We start from the raw sequence: 6162 nt of genomic DNA, 5'->3' as shown, positions 1-6162 counted from the left end.
GGTACTGGGGATGTGGCTGATGAGACAGGCTTGGTATAGGAGCAGCTATGTGGCTAGAATACATCTTGTCAAGATGGATGTTGCTCTGTGGACATGGTCCCCTTTGATAGAAATATGAATATAAACTGGTTTAAGATTAAGATATGGCTTTACAAATATAGATTGCACTAGTATTGTTATTGTGGCTTACACAAAGAATAAGGCTGTATTCAATACAGACTGTACTGTGATAAAAGATTCACTGTGTAACCAGATCCCCAATAACACCTTGATCTGAAATTGCAGGCTCGATGGATACAAACTGCACTCTGTGGGCACAGGGTGTGCTGCAGTACAGATGGTGTGGCTCTGTGGGCACAGCCTTGCTGTGGCATGGAAAAATGGATGCGGATACGAATCTAACCCTGCTCGCAGATGTTCATGCTCTGGTCTCTTTTTAATCTTTCATTTATTTGTTTCTGTCTTTGACATTTCTACCTTCCCAGGAGCTGGCAAGTGTGTCCTTTTGGCACTGGGCACTGAAAGCCAGTGGAAAGGACATTTTCAGCTATGGAGACAGTCATAAAAAGCTGATTCTTGCAGGGAGCTTGAGAACATGTCCATCTTGGTGCTGCTGCTGTATCTTTCTGTCTTTTCCCTTGCCAGCAGTTTGGGGCAACCCAGAGAATAGACAGCAGATCCAGGAACAGTGTGTACAGCTATGAGATCACAGATACCGAGTTTACATTGGAGTTTTCAGTTTTTGCTTTTTGAAACCTTTTTATATTGCTGGATAAGCATTCCTAACAAAGCAGTTAATAGTGGGAAAGGCCTGTACTCCAGTCATGTAAATGCTTCACCTTTCACATTTCTGCCACTCCTGCAGTGCCAAATATAGCTGGAGGAGACAGGGTGAGAGAGAGTTTTCTCCTCTTATTCCTTTCTTCTTCCTGCCTGTATTTTCTTCCTTTGTTTTCCTACCCCCACGCAGTGTAAATAATGCTCAATACTTGGTCTGGTTGTTTTTCCCTGCCGTCTCTTTTTTAGGAGTGGAGAAAGCTTATTTCAGGAGTTTTCCCTATTTGTACAGGTTCTGTATTTATTTATTTTTTTTGTTAAAAACCTATGGTTTATTGACTGGGGGGCAATTTGATTTTGCAGTTTCTTGCTGTGTTTCTGTAGAGCTCCTTTCTTTTTTGGGGGGAAGGGCTTTTGAAAGGAAATTAAACAAACTATCTCCTCTGAAGCTCTCAACAGAAAATAAATGGGAGTAGAAAAAAATTGTACAAGACTATCAGTTTTGCTGGAGGACTGAACAAGAACCAGCAGAGATTACCCAAGAGCTGAGTTTTAATTGCAGTACCTCTTGCAAGGAAAGATCAGCAAAGCATGGGTTTGTGTCATATGCTTGATTTGATAAGCTGGAGAAAGGTGTTTGCCTGGGCACTGCCATACTGTCCCAGTGGCAACTCTTTATCACTTACTCTGACTGCTGTCTACTCTATTTAATTCAGGATACATTTGTCTCTTCTTTGCCTCCTCTTGAGGCATGGTGTATTTTTTGGAGGACAGAAGAGTGGTAATTACTTCTTTGAGGTTTAGAGCCAGTATATTTGCAGAGAAGAATGTCCAAGAATAAAATGTGACTGAAGTAATATCCTAAGTGTCAGAGTTCAACCAGCTCCTGTTGAGCAAAGCAGTTTATGTCCAGGAGTTATGAAAAGTACAAATGAGACTCTCAGGTAGAACTTTACTCCACTCAGCTTTCTCCCACTTACACAGACTGCTGCATGAAGAGGTTCTCCTCTATGAACACCCAAGTCTTTCCAGCCAAGTCCACGGGAAGTGGATCTGTCTTCCCTCTCCATTGCACCTCTATAGGAAAGACCTCTGGGATATTTAAAGAAGACTGGTAATTTGGAGTAGGTAAAAGATAAAAAATCTGGTGACCACCTGTTTTTTACCCAGTTGCTTGGAGTTGCTTACATGTCTTCAAGGTGGTAACTCTTTTCCTGATAGATGACCTTTTAATATCTCTTTAAAGATGTTTACATGTTCAGGTGCTAACCTCCCCTGGGCAGGAGGAGGGCTTGATCAAGGTGATCTTTACAGTTCTTGCAAGGACAGTGCTAGGTCATTTTCCTGAACTGGTTTGAGTCTAGCCATTGAGCAGGGCCTAGGATATCACACTAGCCAGAGCAGGAAGACAGGGCATGTGCCAGGAGAACCTCAGTAGATCACTAATGAGTAAATGTTGTTCTTTTCTCATTTCTTTTTTTAAAAGCCGTTAGCAAAACAGTCCTCTCCAGGACCAATGCTTAAGGTAACTTTCAGAGTAGTTTCAAACGATGCCTCTGTGTTTACAAGATTGGGACAAGTTGGTCACCTTATTCAGGGCATCTTTTTCTTTTAATGTGGACAAGTGCTACAGTTACTAAGATGTCTGGTCCATGTCTAAAAGATGTATATTTTACCTGTGCAAGATGGTGACAGGAAATTATTTACATGGGGAAAAGTGTGGAAAAAAATGACCTTATAGAAAAATTCTGTAGAGTTCAAGAGCAAAAGAAAAGTCTGTAAAGTTTTCTAACCTCTGTGGTATGGGGTAGAGAATTACACTCTACCATATAATTCCATAACCTGTAGATAGACTCTCAGTCTCTGTTGATTCTGACTGGTTTGAAGACTACTCTCTATATGAACTTTCAAGCTTGCTAAATTCTTTAAAACTTTTTCGTAAAGGTTTTGACTTGCTGTGAATAAAAATTTTCAGCCTTTTTCTGGAAAAAAAGAAAAAAAAAAAAAAAAAAAAAGGAAAAAGAAAAAGAAAGAGGCTATTTTCCATGACCTCTCCAGAATCCAAAAGAGAAATGTATCTGCCTCTACAGTTGTTAGGGTCTTGACTAAAGAGAGCAGGTCTTCCCATCAGTGCTTGTGACCTGAGTGAGCATTCTGAGCTTGAACTGGAAAGGCAGTCTAAATCTCTTTAAAATGGAAAATGGTTTGTATAACCTGACCTTTTCTTATGTAACAGGCCTGCTACTTTTGTGTATCCAGTATCAGAGAAAGGGACTTGGAACTGACAGTACATTTCCCAGAAAAGCCATTATTATATAGCTGCACCTATCCAAGCATATGGATGGCACAGGTGTTCTGTGAGAAAAAATTGGCCAGCAGTTCCTTCATCCTGGTGAGGAGGGATGAGTTAGAGACCAGCCAAATACTCAGAGCCCAAACTGAATATGTGAGGCTAAAAATAGGAAGGAAAGGTAAGGTCAGTATTGCTACAGTTACTAAGAAACTGAGCCCTGGTCTTCAATTACACAAACCCTTTTTTAGAGCAGCGCTGCACTACCTAAGTATTTTGGATTTTCTTGAAGCAGTGGAAGTAGAAGATTCCCATGCTCCCCCCTAGACTCTGTCTTCAGCTGGAACTTGTTGAAGTTATTGCGCTGAATATGAATGAAGGCTTAAACACAAGTGACCCTAATTGAGGAAAATGTCAAATTCCACTGCAATAAAATTCTCTCTTGGTTTTTTTCCCTTGACTGCCTATATCTGATCAGTTAGACTATTTCATAAGGGTTTTCCTTATATAAATCTTAAGTTTCCTTAAATCTTAAGCCTTGTGGGTTGTCTTAATTACCTCCGGTTCTGGGATGGAGAGGTCAATCTGCTTCTTTCAGTTTCTGTACTTCTACATTGTCTTCTGGGACACTGCTGAAAAGTCATCCACTTGTTTTTCCCCCTTAAACACTTGAACATCACCTTTCATGATAGCTTTGCAGCAGGGAACACTTTAACTGTACCTCTAAGCAGATTAGATGGTGAGCTGCTGTGAAGGAGACAGCCCTCTGCCCTGACTCTGCTCCCTCTCCCACAGTCCAGCTGCAGATGCTGATGCACAGCTGTCCCCACAGCAAGCCAATGCACATTTTACCCTCCTATAAAAGTGGGGAGAGAACAGATTTGAGCAGAGGGAGCACAGTGCTCAGCAGGTGGCCTGTATATCAGGTTAGAGAAACTGGGAAGGTGTACTTGGAAAAGGCATCTTCATGATGAGTCTAAGCTGCTAAAAGGAGCCTCCTCCTTTCTATCACCACCAGGTGTATACTTTTATTGCCTAGGAAACACCAGTGTGAACACTCATTTGGCTGCTTGGGAAGTGGCCCTATTTAAAACTAACTCACTCCCCTATCAAAAGGAGGGTTTCTGTGGGATCAGCTCCTCGTATTGTTTCACTTGGTGAGGCAAGCATCATTGAGGGCAAGTGAAATATGCAGTTGGTCATGTTGAAGAATATTTCTTTGGTTGCAGATACAGCTTAAGTTGGATTAAGCTGATTGTGAAGTATTGTGAAGAAAAACAAACCCAGCTGGGGTACCAGGGAGGACATATTCCCTTCTTCCTTCCCTAGTATTTCCTTAGAATTTCTAGCATGCTCTTACCTGATTTGGTCTTTGTTGTTTTGGTCGCTATTCCTTCTTCCTTCTCCTTTGAGATAAACCCTTGCAATTGCGCAGGAGGAGATAAGTAAGTTGGTATATGCATGAAATTAATAAAATTAATGTGTGAATCTCATATGCACTCTGTGGTTACATTCAATGGCAACTAAAGATACTGATAACTCTTCTCCTGTAATTGCAAGAGGAAGTTAAGCACAGCTGTGAGGTGAGGTTTATTCCTATCCTTAAGCCAGTTTCAATCTAGTGTGGGATTCAGAATCACACTTCACACCTAGGGAGAGTCTGTGCATGATGTACTGTGTACAAAAACAACTGAAAGTATTAGTTGTAGGCCTAGAGAAGAGAACTAGAGAGAAGGAAACTGTTCATTTGACATAGGTACGAGGTTTGGTGATGAGGCAAGGTAGTGTTCAACAGTACAGGTTTGTGGACAACTATATGTGCTCTGTGCAAGAGGAGCAAGAAGTCTGGCCAGAAAGGGAAAGATATAGAGAAAAAGGCTTGGGAAAAACATCAAGAAAATCTTGAAGTCTTATGTTTACACAACACAGGTAAGAAGCTTCATGGCAAACTCCAGACAGAATGATCTCAGGTAGAGAATTGCTACAAATGCTGTAGCTCCAGGACTAGTGCAGCTTATGGTGCTCTTTAGTCCAAGCCACATTTCCTGTGAGACAGGGTGATATGAAGGAGACCTCCCTGAATTTGGGCTCCTACTGCCTTCCTTTTCGTCATCTTTGAAAAAACAGTTCACATTCTGCTTAATTCTTCAGGGGAATCATAAAAGAAATACACTGAGTAACAACTTAGTAATTGTCCAAATGAAGTTATTGTGGGTTCTGTGCTCCCTGGAAACACTAAATATCTAAATTTAGCTCAGCTGCCTTAGCTATTGTATTGGTAATTATCTAGAAAGAGAAGTAAACTAAAAAAAATCCACCTCTAGGTGTTGGGGGGAGAAATGTTGGCATGGTCTAAGCTCTTCCTTATAATTTCTCCCAGATGGAATTGCCCATATTCCTGATCAGACGACTCTAAACAATCTGGCATTTCACTTAAACTGAAAAATTGATTTTTTTCAAAAGAAAAAGGAAAAGAAGGGGAATTAAAAAAAAGCCATTCTAACACAGAGATTATCAGCAGCTGGTGGTCTTACATCTAGAAAAATGGAAGCAATGGTTTCATCTCTGATTCTCCTCCTCTGTAGCAGTCTGGCAAGGAAAGATTAACATGCTATGGCTCAGGGAAACAAAAAAATAAACAGGGAAAATGTGAGTAAAGTAGTGCCTGTTAGAATTAAAGGTATGTATGTGTAGCACAGCTTACAGTCAGTCTCAAACATAAATGGCAAGCTGTGAAGTCAACATCAGGTGCCTCTCTTGTATCATAGATTTTTCAAGGCCAAATAGCAGTGACCCTACACAAGAGCAAAAGAGAACAGCTGGGTGTCTGTGCAAGATGAAGGTCTCTCTTTCTCTCAGCATCTGCCAGGAGTCTGGACAGGACTGCTGGGCACACTGTGCTCTCTCAGCTTCATGAACTGACTGTGGTAGGCATGAAGACAAATGGTTATTATGTTAACAAAAAGACGTAGAAGACCTGAGGTTAGAACAAGAGGGTCTATTTACATCCTTACTCTGACATTTTTCCCCAGCATGGGCAGGACAAAGTGTTATTTTTTTCCTGGAAAACAGGAGGTCAATGATTGTCAGTGTTG

Source organism: Calypte anna, chromosome 1 (genome assembly GCF_003957555.1).
Source record: "Calypte anna isolate BGI_N300 chromosome 1, bCalAnn1_v1.p, whole genome shotgun sequence".
Classification (NCBI taxonomy): domain Eukaryota; kingdom Metazoa; phylum Chordata; class Aves; order Apodiformes; family Trochilidae; genus Calypte; species Calypte anna.
The sequence above is the reverse complement of the archived record's forward strand: the minus strand, read 5'-3'. Positions refer to the sequence as shown.